We start from the raw sequence: 13364 nt of genomic DNA on the forward strand, positions 1-13364 counted from the left end.
CTTTCATGGTTTCCCATGAGCGTCGATTCGGGCGCCTTAACTCGGCGTTTGGTTCATCCCACAGCGCCAGTTCTGCTTACCAAAAGTGGCCCACTTGGCACTCCGATCCGAATCGTTTGCTCGCGGCTTCAGCATATCAAGCAAGCCGGAGATCTCACCCATTTAAAGTTTGAGAATAGGTTGAGGTGGTTTCGGCCCCAAGGCCTCTAATCATTCGCTTTACCAGATGAGACTCGTACGAGCACCAGCTATCCTGAGGGAAACTTTGGAGGGAACCAGCTACTAGATGGTTCGATTAGTCTTTCGCCCCTATACCCAGCTCTGACGATCGATTTGCACGTCAGAATTGCTACGGACCTCCATAAGGTTTTCCCCTGACTTCGTCCTGGCCAGGCATAGTTCACCATCTTTCGGGTCCCAACGTGTACGCTCTAGGTGGGCCTCACCTCGCAATGAGTACGAGACGCCCCGGAAGAGCGGAGGCCGCCGCCCCGTGAAGGGCGGGGAAGCCCCATCCTCCCTCGGCCCGCGCAAGGCGAGACCTTCACTTTCATTACGCCTTTAGGTTTCGTACAGCCCAATGACTCGCGCACATGTTAGACTCCTTGGTCCGAGTCTCAAGACGGGTCGTGAAATTGTCCAAAGCTGAAGCGCCGCTGACGGGAGCGATTATTCCGCCCGAGAGCATCCCGAGCCAACAGTGGCGCGGGCCCGGGGCCAGGCCAGGTAGGTCCATCATCCGGGAAGAACCGCGCGCGCTTGCCGGGAGCCCGAGCGCCCAAAGGGGCGAATCGACTCCTCCAGATATACCACTGGGCAGCCAGCCAGGACACCGGGGCTCTGCCCAACAGACGCGAACCCAGGCCCGCGGAAGGACAGGCTGCGCACCCGGGCCGTAGGCCGGCACCCAACGGGTCGCGAAGTCCTACTAGGGGAGAGGTGCGGCCCACCGCACACCGGAACGGCCCCACCCCGCGGCGAGTGGAAAGGCAACCGGACACGACCCCGCCGCGGATTGCTCCGCGCGGGCGGCCGGCCCCATCTGCCGAGGGCGGAGGCCAGTGGCCGGATGGGCGTGAATCTCACCCGTTCGACCTTTCGGACTTCTCACGTTTACCCCAGAGCGGTTTCATGTACTTTTGAACTCTCTCTTCAAAGTTCTTTTCAACTTTCCCTCACAGTACTTGTTCGCTATCAGTCTCGTGGTCATATTTAGTCTCAGATGGAGTTTACCACCCACTTGGAGCTGCACTCTCAAGCAACCAGACTCGAAGTAGAGGTCCCGCCGACGCTCGCACCGGCCGCTACGGGCCTGGCACCCTCTACGGGCCGTGGCCTCATTCAAGTTGGACTTGGGCTCGGCGCGAGGCGTCAGGGTAGTGGACCCTCCCAAATACCACATGCCACGACCGGCGGCAGCCTGTGGGGTTCGGTGCTGGACTCTTCCCGCTACTGGGGGAATCCTTGTTAGTTTCCTTTCCTCCTCTTAGTAACATGCTTAAATTCAGCGTGTAGTCTCGCCTGCTCTGAGGTCGTTGTACGAGGTGTCGCACGCCACACCGCCAGCCGGCTGTGCACGCTACCGAGAAAGTGCCGGTATGCGAGCCGCCAGGCGACGGGCGCGCATCGCACGTTTAAGGAGACACAGCCGGCCCCACAGGCGGCCACGACACTCCCAGGTCTGCGAAGCGGGGCAAACGCCGCGCGCTTCAGTATACGTAGCCGACCCTCAGCCAGACGCGGCCCGGGAACGGAATCCATGGATCGCAATGTGCGTTCGAAACGTCGATGTTCATGTGTCCTGCAGTTCACATATCGGCGCGCAATTTGCTGCGTTCTTCATCGACCCAGGAGCCGAGTGATCCACCGTCCTGCGTGATCTTTTCATAGTTTCCACTGTCTCTTTAAAGACAGTTGCATATGCGGGACTGAGGCTTGTGACGGCCCCTGTTCCAGCGTTCTGTGTCCAACGGCCTCACGGCCGATGGGCGTCGTACGGCTCCACACCTGAGCGGACAGGCACTCGGGCGAAAGTCATTCAAAACCGGCGCCAGGCGCCAGGTGCCGGGTGCCGCAGGCCAGCCGCTCCAGCGCTTCAGCGCTCGTACCACACAATATTTCCGTTAGTTTTGGGACGAACGCGTGGTTCCGCACGCGGCGCACGGCTACTGCGAGCCGTACAGGTAGCGTGTTGCGCGACACGACACGCACATCGAAAGACATGCAGTCTAGTCGGTAATGATCCTTCCGCAGGTTCACCTACGGAAACCTTGTTATGACTTTTACTTCCTCTAAATGATCAAGTTTGGTCATCTTTCCGGTAGCATCGGCAACGACAGAGTCAATGCCGCGTACCAGTCCGAAGACCTCACTAAATCATTCAATCGGTAGTAGCGACGGGCGGTGTGTACAAAGGGCAGGGACGTAATCAACGCGAGCTTACGACTCGCACTTACTGGGAATTCCTTATTCATGGGGAACAATTGCAAGCCCCAATCCCTAGCACGAAGGAGGTTCAGCGGGTTACCCCGACCTTTCGGCCTAGGAAGACACGCTGATTCCTTCAGTGTAGCGCGCGTGCGGCCCAGAACATCTAAGGACATCACAGACCTGTTATTGCTCAATCTCGTGCGGCTAGAAGCCGCCTGTCCCTCTAAGAAGAAAAGTAATTGCTGACAGCGCGAAGGATGTCAGGCGACTAGTTAGCAGGCTAGAGTCTCGTTCGTTATCGGAATTAACCAGACAAATCGCTCCACCAACTAAGAACGGCCATGCACCACCACCCACCGAATCAAGAAAGAGCTATCAATCTGTCAATCCTTCCGGTTTCCGGGCCTGGTGAGGTTTCCCGTGTTGAGTCAAATAAAGCCGCAGGCTCCACTCCTGGTGGTGCCCTTCCGTCAATTCCTTTAACTTTCAGCTTTGCAACCATACTTCCCCCGGAACCCAAGAGCTTTGGTTTCCCGGATGCTGCCCGCCGAGTCATCGGAGGAACTGCGGCGGATCGCTGGCTGGCATCGTTTATAGTTAGAACTAGGGCGGTATCTGATCGCCTTCGAACCTCTAACTTTCGTTCTTGATTAATGAAAACATACTTGGCAAATGCTTTCGCTTCTGTTCGTCTTGCGACAATCAAAGAATTTCACCTCTAACGTCGCAATACGAATGCCCCCGCCTGTCCCTATTAATCATTACCTCGGGTTCCGAAAACCAACAAAATAGAACCGAGGTCCTATTCCATTATTCCATGCACACAGTATTCAGGCGGGCTTGCCTGCTTTAAGCAGTCTAATTTGTTCAAAGTAAACGTGCCGGCCCACCGAGACACACAATAAAGAGCACCCTGGTAGGATTTCAACGGGGTCCGCCTCGGGACGCACGAGGCGGTCGCACGCCTTCGGCTCGCCCCACCGGCAGGACGTCCCACGATACATGCCAGTTAAACACCGACGTGCGGTGAACCAACAGCGTGGGACACAAATCCAACTACGAGCTTTTTAACCGCAACAAATTTAATATACGCTATTGGAGCTGGAATTACCGCGGCTGCTACCACCAGACTTGCCCTCCAATGGATACACGTTAAAGGATTTAAAGTGTACTCATTCCGATTTCGGGGCCTCGGATGAGTCCAGTATCGTTATTTTTCGTCACTACCTCCCTGTGCCGGGAGTGGGTAATTCGCGCGCCTGCTGCCTTCCTTGGATGTGGTAGCCGTTTCTCAGGCTCCCTCTCCGGAATCGAACCCTAATTCCCCGTTACCCGTTACAACCATGGTAGGCGCAGAAACTACCATCGACAGTTGATAAGGCAGACATTTGAAAGATGCGTCGCCGGTACAAGGACCGTGCGATCAGCCCAAAGTTATTCAGAGTCACCAAGGCAAACGGACCGGACGAGCCGACCGATTGGTTTTGATCTAATAAAAGCGTCCCTACCATCTCTGGTCGGGACTCTGCTTTTTTTTTTTTTTTTTTTTTTTTTAAAAAAATTCTTTATTATAACCCAATATCATACATAATTAACCCACCACCTGAAATCATTAGTGGGTCGAATTTAGCTATAAATTACATTACAGCAGCAATTACTTATATCTGTTATATTCTATTGTTATTATTAGCTACAGGAAGTTAATTCAGTCTACGGGTAACTACATTATCTACAGGTATCTATGTGGATTGCTGTTAGGCAATCATGCTATCAACTCTAATCTACTTTACTACTGACATCTACATCCTGCAGCGTTACAGGTGTGCCAGTAAGTACTATACACCTACTATTTTACGGCCATGCCCACCGAGCTAACCCCAGTGGGCGTGCCCCTGGCACTGGGCTGGCCTTCCAGTAGTCGCTGCAGGTCTGAAAACGAGATTATCTACACTCTACTCCTACAACCATAGTATTAATTATTATTAGTCATAGTTGGTGTGCTATTGTCTTGCCGGTATGGTCGCACCCTCCCCCTATTCCTGGATGCGTCGGATCCCGATCGTGGTTGACGGTCGGCCAGTACGCACCCTGGCCGAATGGGATGATGCGTTATGTCTAGAAAATTTTGGATCCTGTCTACTCAATCTCCCTTCTGTATTCCCTTAGGATCTTGGCGGATACCTCGCTAGCCAATTTATCAATGATGGTGAAGGTGGTAGCGTCCCTAATAAGATGGAAGGTGTCTGTATTAGGCAGTGAGTTTCGTAAATCCATTGCTACGTCGTCGAAAAGCGGACACTCGTAGACCACGTGATCCGGTGTGCCCAGTTCGGCACCACAGTCACACGACGGTGTCGCTCTTTTCCCGAACCGGCAAAGATATGCCGGGTACGGGCCATGCCCAGTGAGGAAGTGCAGCAGTCCCTTACTTGGCTGAAAGTGTTTCATCTGCAGTCTTTCCTGTACATTTGGTAATAGTTGGTGCGTTCTTCTTCTAGTCTCTTCCCCATCCCAAATTTCCTGCCAAAGTTCCATTCCCCTTCTTCTAATTGCAATTTTATCCCCCACTCTGACACCCATTATATCCATGGTTTTTTCTATTTTCCCTTTTTTACCCAATACCATGCAGCCTGCACCCTGATTTTTACATCAAGGGGGCATAGACCCATGAGTATTAGTAATGCTCCCCCTGGAGACGTTCTATATGCCCCCACTGATCGAAGTATCATGTTTCGCTGCACCCTCCGCACGGCCATGGCAGGAACGACACTCGTGAGCCTGTGGGCCCAGACCCCGGACCCGTAGCCCACGATGGAAACTAGAATGGTATTATGATACAATTTAATGAGATATGGTGGAAGATGAAATAGTCTATGGCCAATGTTGATGAGATTATTTAGCACCTCTAATGCCTTATGTGTAGTTGCCTCAATATGCCTGCCAAAACTCCATTTTTCATCTAATATTAGCCCTAAGAATCTAGCTTCTCGACGACGTATAACTGGCGTGCCATCCATCCTAACTGTAGGGTTTCTGACCAATTGGCCCTTTAAGAGTAGGTAAGTAGATTTGTTTGGTGCTATTTTCTGCTTAGTTTTATGGCACCATTGTGAGAGTAATGTCATGGTTCTCTCTATCTTTGGTTGTAGTTCCTCTCGGCTCCGACCGCCAACCAACAGGAGGAGGTCATCTGCATAAGCTATCACCTCTAGCACATCTGCACAGCTCTCCAAGGTCTCAAGAAGAGGCTCCATATTGACATCCCAAAAGAGTGGCCCCAGAACAGAGTCCTGTGGACACCCCTTTGTTATCTTTTTGCCCACTCTACCGCTAGGGGATGATAGCCAAACCTCCCTGTCCTCGCAATAGCTCCTAAGACAGCCATATAGCGGCCCTGGGCACACCTTCTCTCGCAAGCGAGAGAAAAGCGAAGGCCACCACAGGTTGTCAAAGGCGCCACAGATGTCCACCATGATACCAACTATGTACTTATGTGTGGACGACCCGCAGACCTCAGCCGCCATGGCGATTGAATCAGATGCAGAACGCCCCGGTCTAAAGCCGAACTGCCTGCTGCTCATTCCACAAAGCACTCGGTGTGCCATCAGCCTGTCAGCCAGCAGCCTCTCTAGCAATTTTCCCAACAGATCCAACAGACAAATGGGTCTGTAGGACTTGACCTCTTTTGGGTCCTTATCCAGTCCCTTTTTTATTATTACGACATTTGCTTGTTTCCAGATTGTAGGAAACTTTTTGAGGCTTAAGGCCTCATTGTAGATTCTAGCCAGAGGTGCTACTAGTTGAGGAGCGAGGTATTGTACCACTTCCGCTATAATGCCGTCTGGTCCTGGGGCCTTTCCTCTCTTAAGTGCTTTAATGTGCTCCGCCACCTCGTTCTCCGAAAAAGGGTACACCAAGGTGTTGTTTTGGTACTCTTCTAGCAGAGCTTGCCTAATTAGGCCTTGTTCTTCTGTGTCCTCATTTTCCATGTCATCCGGAAGTAGGGACTGGAGAAGGACCTCAGCAGTTTCCTGCCAAGTCCCTGTCATCCGATTCCCATCCCAGATGGTTGATAGTACCATAGGTGACCTAATTTTCTCCCTGACTATTTTATATGGAATACCCCAGGGATCTATAGCCAATTGGCTTTGGACGTACTTCTCCCAGCTTACTAGCCTGACCCTTTTGAGCTCCCTCTGAAACTCCTCCTTGGCATTCCTATAGATTTCCAGCCATCTCTGTTTTTCTTCCCAGACGACACTTCGCTGGTAGTACCTCCTCGCCCTCCTGACCGACTGACGCATCTGCCCTAGTTCAGCTGACCATGGTGCTGGGGAGGTCGCAATAGCCCTCCTCCTAGTTGGTACTGCAGCCTTTACCGCTCTTGTGATGGCACCAACCAGCTCTACAGCATGCCTGTCGACATCTTCAGCACCCTCCGGCCATGTCGGTAGGACAAACTCTCTTGCAAGTCGCTCCCAATCGGTTTTATTATAGTTTAACTGAAATTCCCACCCTATGTCCCAGTGGCATTCCCTATCTGTCAGCTCAAATGTTATTAGATTATGGTCACTTGTTGTTATTTGGTCTCTTACTTTCCAATTATTCAAATGACCAGCAAAATTTGGTGATACTAATGTTATGTCTATGTTCGTTCCTTCTCCTCCACCACCTGTGTAGGTGGGGGGATTCCCGGCTCTGTTTGCGACCAAGTACTGTAATGACATTAGTGTTTCCTCCATCTTCTCCCCTCTGCCGTCCCGGGTGCCACTGTACCACAGGGGGGATTTCGCATTGACATCTGCCACCACCACTATCTTTCTACCTCTTAAAGCTGCGGTGACTCTTGATAGTTGGTCTAGATAGGCCTCGATGTCCTCACCATATTGATAGTACGTATTGACTAAGTGAATGACCCCGACTGGAGTCTGGAGTTCGGTCACGATACAGTGTTCATTTGAGAAATGAGCCAGCACTGTGACTCGTATGGCTTTAATTAAGACTATAGTGGTGGCCTTAGGGTCATCTCCAAAAGATACTATTTGCCAGTTTACACTGGCGAATGCTATGTTCCCCGCAAGAGAGTATGGCTCCTGCAGACAGAGTACGTCAAGACTAATCTCCTCCACCACCCTTCGTAGCTCCTGCATGACTAATCGACTATTATGTGCATTAAGTTGTCCTATTTGTATTTTGATTGTCATGGAAAATACGTGTGTACGTATTGTTCTGGGAAGGTCTTTCTCCAGTCAAAAGCTATCTTTCCATTGGCTAGAACAGCCTGCTTGTAAATTTCATCTAGATCGAATTTTTCGTCCCTTCTTTGGAAAACCTTCTGAACAAGGTCACGCAGGGCGCCGAAGTCGGTGGGGGGATTCATGGTCTTTCACTGTATCCTATCAACAGCCTCCATGGTCGAGAAGGTGACTTTACGTCCGTACTGGTGTCCCACCCGCACTATGTGCCTTAAAGCTGTGGTCAGGACAGCCGGCTCCTCCAGACGCGAAAGTTGCAGAGCGTGCTCTAAATTGGGGTAGATCCTAATGGGATCCACCACTATACGTTTAACTAGCGGTTGGTCAGAGGTAGGGGTAACTATAGTACTAGTAATCGTGTTGACTTGAACTGGTTCTTCGGATGTGGAGTTACTTTTAATTTGGCCCGCTATTGCAGGACGCCTGACTATGGGTGCCCGATCTTCTGGCGGTCTCGAGTTCCGGGGGGAGGGGAGAGCGGTAGCTTCCCGTTCGCACGGATCCGTCTGGACGGACACATCTACCATACTTGTTCTTTCTGTTTTTCTTCCTTCAACGAAGGTTAGAAATTGCCTGAATTTAGCAGCCCTAGCCGCGTCCCTACACCTCTTCCCCGGAGACTTCCTTTTTGGCATCCTGCTCACAACTGCGGTTTCAGCCAGAATCAATCCTTGAGATTAACCTTTGCTCCAACATCCTATAAGTTGGGCAATTCCTACCTGAGGCATTACAGGTCTTCTTGCCTCTCTTTGTACATGGGATACAAATTCCAGATTTTGTACAATTTTTTCTTATATGATCTTCCGCTCCACATCTGGAGCAAGCCGGCTTCCTGTCACAGTACTTGTGGATGTGATCTAAATCTCCACAATTGTGGCAGCGAGGCACCACCAAGTAGTCCCTAACGTTGATAGCGTGGAACCCAACGTATATCCTTCCCATAGATGTAAGCTTTTTCCACATAGATCCTGTAACTTCTGCTACGTGATGTACTGTCTGCCTATCTCGTGGTCCTGTCTTAAATTTTAATTTGAAGTCAGTCTTAAATTGTTCATCAGTCATGTCATCGAAATTTTGATTCTTAATAGTGTTGCACAATTCATTGTTATCCATCGTAACCGGTACATCGTACATGATTACGAGTGGATTCCTTTTCTTAGGGGGTTCACACCTGACTGCCTTGCACAAATTTTGATTATTTAGAATCTTATTTCTATCTTCTTTGGTCGCTCCATCTACAATCACTACATTTTTTGTTGCCCAAACTTTGTTAACTTTTATCTTATCCTTAACTGGATTAACTACAGTCGTGAAAATCTCTTTAACCTTCTTTGTGTCTTGGCCGGGCAGGGGTCTTAGAAACACCGCCGTGTCCGGCTTTTGTGCCACTTTCGCTATCGTCTCCCTCGTTGTTTGGGACTTGGGGGCAGCCTGAGCCACTACACCTGCCCATGTCCTAGCCGGTTGTCTTCTAAGTGTGAAATTTTCTCGTTGCAGCTCCACCACTCGCCCCTCAAACCTTGCATGAGCAATCGCCCAGGAGGCGAGTTCATTCTTTATGGCCAAGATTGCGGTTTGACTAATCTTGCCGTTCTTAACGTTGGACTCCAACAGCTGTGTAATTCTATTGTGTCTCTCTGTAACACTTTCGTCAATATCCTCCATTTGCCCTGATAGGTCGGGAGCAGAAAGCATCGAAGCTCTCGCGGAAGCACACGATTCACTTGTCTCAGGTTCAGCCATGATTGACAAGTGAAAAAGGGGGGTTGGGAGCCCGGACCGGCTCCTCTGGCATGGGGGGGGAGGGACTAAGATGCAGCTCGCCCACCAACCTTGTCCCTAGGTCAAGGGCACCTCTGAGCCGCCGAGTTCAGCACACCGTTGCCAGTGTCCTGGTCCCCTTCAGTGGCCCCGTCACCGACGATTTCTCCCAGTGTTCCTCGGCAAGCGCACCCCGCACTCCGGAGAAGCGGATGCACCTCTCGCCCTTCGCCGCCTACTAGCCCGAGCGCCCACCTACAGGCCAAGGACCCACTCCTACTCAGGTGGCGGGCCGGTCACCCAGTCGTTCGGCGGCCTGGACCCAGCTAACCTGGCCCAGGCGATGTCACCACCCCCTGGGTTTGGCAGAACACGCCCCGGTTGACCGCGGGCGCGGCGAAGTGCATTTGCCGACTCACACTGAAGTCCCACGCCGACAAACGAAGTCGCTGGCATGCAGAGCACCAGCTGGTCTTGTGCTCTGCGAATTGAGGGACAGATGGTTGGTCCCTCAGACACAGCTCCCCCTGTGCCACGCACCCTTCGCTCTCGCCTCGGGTTGGGGGCGTTTCCCGTCCTACCGTGACGGGAGTTTAACGTCCTTCCTTGACACAACGACAACCCTCACCGTTCCACAGCCCGGAAGTGTTATGAGAGTGATGATGTGACAAAATGATGGTATGGCCCGGGTCTTATGTTGTGGAGTTTTACATCATCGAGACGGTGCGGCACTCAAACCCGAGTTACGTTCCCCGGAGGGTCTCCACACGTACTGCGGGATCATGGCCGACCATGTCTCACCCACCGCTTTTGATAATTAATGGTGGGCCAGTGCGGTTCAGTGAGGATTGCACCCAGTTAAGGGCTAGCCGTTTAACGTCATGCATGGACGGCCCTTCCCGTGTTAGCTTCACCCCATCTAAGGGGGTTATCGAGCGCCGGGGCCACGTCAAGGCCACGGGATAGGACATTACGGTCCCCGCCCCACTCAGGTTCCTCTGAGCCACAGAGCACTTCAGACAGACTGAAGATTTCCGGGAATCAGAGGGTCTCCTGGCGGTTTTAACCCAGTTTCGGAAGGCAACACACCTTCCCCAGGTGGCGCCACGCAGACCGCTTTCCCGTGCGTCGGGACTCTGTTTGCATGTATTAGCTCTAGAATTACCACAGTTATCCAAGTAACGTGGGTACGATCTAAGGAACCATAACTGATTTAATGAGCCATTCGCGGTTTCACCTTAATGCGGCTTCTACTGAGACATGCATGGCTTAATCTTTGAGACAAGCATATGACTACTGGCAGGATCAACCAGGGAGCTGCGTCAACTAGAGCTGAGCAGCCGGCCGCCCGGGAGTGTGTCCCCGGGGCCCGAGCGGACACGCAAGCGTCCGCTCAATTATTCTGCAAACAGGAGGAGGCTGAGCTCCCCTGCACAATACACCTCGAAACCCTCTCAGGTCCCGGCGGCGCGCAGCGCCGTCCTACCCCCTGCAGGTTCGGGGGTTAGAATAGGCCTGCGGTATTCCTGCCTGTGGTAAGAGGCGACTAAAAGGAGTCTCAAACGTTTCGGCCTTATGTGATGGTCCCCTGTCGGGTTTGACCTCCGTCCTAAGTGCTTGGTCGGGTTCGAGAGAGGCGCAATCGCCCGGAGTTAGGCGAGTAGACGCTTTAGGTGCGACCACCCGTGATTCCAACTGAGCTTGCCGCTGCCGACAGAGGCCCGGGAGCGTGCTGTCGTGGCATTGCCGGCGGGAGACAACACACGCCACCTACGGTGACCGGCAGCTCCAACGCCAGCGCCACAGAAGGACAAAAGCCCCACTTAGGTGCCGAAGCGAACTCTCCCAGCACAGCGCACGCGCCAACACGTCCGCACAGCTGCGATACAAACCACCAGCGAGAACCGCTGGGGCGACCGAGCAACAGACGGCGTCGCGGCGCCGAGCGCCGGAAGGCAGCGCATCCTCAACGCACACAGTCCTCAATCGGACCAGCACACCGCAGATGTCCACCGCGCTTCGCACCGGGCCCGCGAGGACCTACTTTGGCCGCACGGCGCGCCTGCCACTGGCCGCCCCCACCAGCCGGCTGTAGCGCGTGCCTTACGCCCCGCGCGGCCAGCACGCCGGGAGGCCCCCCCTCACCGGCCGGGGACGGTCCCACCCAGCCACCGCCGCGTATCGCTTCACGCCCAGATGCCATTCACGTTCGTGAGCATGGTGGGTATCGCTGAAACAACCGGTTAGTAGCATAACCGATCGTCGCCATCACTGATTCACCTCTAGCCAGAACAACCGCACCACAACGGATTACCAGTTGTTCATTTGCGTAACTTCACCAGCAAACGAAGACGTCCATCGCCATTTGCAACTTCAACGATTATTGCATGCCTGTGTCCGGTGTCACAACACACTACGTCTGCCCACATACACGCAACAAAATGTGCACGGCTAGAGAACACGTGGAAGGTGGCCCTCGTACGTATGCGATGTCCATTGCGCGAACGACTGTCAACCGGCCTCTGTAGCATGTCGCAGATGTGGAACGCGGTGCACCATGCTATCACGGTGTGTGAAAAGAGACGACTACGTCCGAATACACGCGCCACTACATCAACAGATGGCTCATACTGATCGCCATCCAGGGCGTCCGTTCCTCCCATAAGTCTCCATGGTGTACCACACTGCAATCCAGCTCTTATAGGGAGACGACACGTAGCTGAGTGCACAATATTTGGACTGTATGGTCCGCCGTTGTTGGGCGCAGTCTTTGTACAGTCACACATGTGCCACGATGTATCATTCAGTACATAAGGAACAATGTGCAGTACAGTTTGTGGTTTACGCGTACGACATCAGCGGACAGTTCACACAGGCCGTACCACAACGTAGGCTGAGTACTTCGGCATGCGAGGGGCATTGAACATGCAAACTTCTCACCTACCAGCATGCGAAGGCAGGGGGGAAGGGGGGGGCATGTACGTCCTGCTGCCATCCACATTACAGTGTATAGCAGGAGCATGTGGAAAGTCAGCAACACTTGCAAGGTGTTCAACATGAAGCGATACACAGGGGACCCAGCAGTGCGAGTAGCGAACTGTATTGCGAGGGTTGCGGTTAGGCAACACTACACTAATTTAAGGAGTCGTATTACAATTACAGAGCAGGCTAAGGCGCAACGTGGGTTACGTTAAGGCGCAACGTGGGTTACGTTAGGGCGCAACGTGGGTTACGTTAGGGCGCAACGTGGGTTACGTTAGGGCGCAACGTGGGTTACGTTAGGGCGCAACGTGGGTTAGGTTAGGGCGCGGCGTGGGTTAGGTTAGGGCGCGGCGTGGGTTAGGTTAGGGCGCGGCGTGGGTTAGGTTAGGGCGCGGCGCGGCGTGGGTTAGGTTAGGGCGCGGCGCGGCGTGGGTTAGGTTAGGGCGCGGCGCGGCGTGGGTTAGGTTAGGGCGCGGCGCGGCGTGGGTTAGGTTAGGGCGCGGCGCGGCGTGGGTTAGGTTAAGGTACACATTGTTGTAAGGGAAGGTGTATTGGGGGGGCGGCATAATCAGATTTGTCTCGTTAGGATGCACTTTTGGCTCATGACAGGCGGTGCTCCGATTCCATGCTTGTGGCAGACCTGTGTCTGTCATTTCTGCCATTGTTTGTGTGCTGTGACAGGAGGCAGTATTGTGATCTTGGGTGCGCCCCTGTGTAGGACATGTGTGGGTGTTGGTGGCTTATCTGAGCAATGGTGGTTGTTGGAAGGGTGGGATATTCTGTTTTCTGAGTGGACCTCCCAGTCTGGTTAAGATAGTGTGGATTGTGTAATGTGGCTGAGAGGATGCACTGGATGTTGTTCCAGGCTGGTGCTTACATATTGTCTGTGTGCCTGTTACAGGCAGAAAGTAGTGCGTGATAAGAGTGTCTGGCTGA

The 13364-nt window shown here is 52.9% G+C and overlaps 1 non-coding gene across 1 annotated transcript; it reads right to left on the reverse strand.

Annotated features, from left to right (window-relative positions):
* Positions 1 to 1723: 1723 nt before the first annotated feature.
* On the reverse strand, positions 1724 to 1878 carry LOC124803756. The gene has a single exon (XR_007017252.1). It is a non-coding gene; the product is annotated as a 5.8S ribosomal RNA (ribosomal RNA).
* Between the last annotated feature and the right edge of the window lie 11486 nt (positions 1879 to 13364).

The sequence above is a fragment of the Schistocerca piceifrons genome, chromosome 6 (assembly GCF_021461385.2).
Source record: "Schistocerca piceifrons isolate TAMUIC-IGC-003096 chromosome 6, iqSchPice1.1, whole genome shotgun sequence".
Lineage (NCBI taxonomy): Eukaryota > Metazoa > Arthropoda > Insecta > Orthoptera > Acrididae > Schistocerca > Schistocerca piceifrons.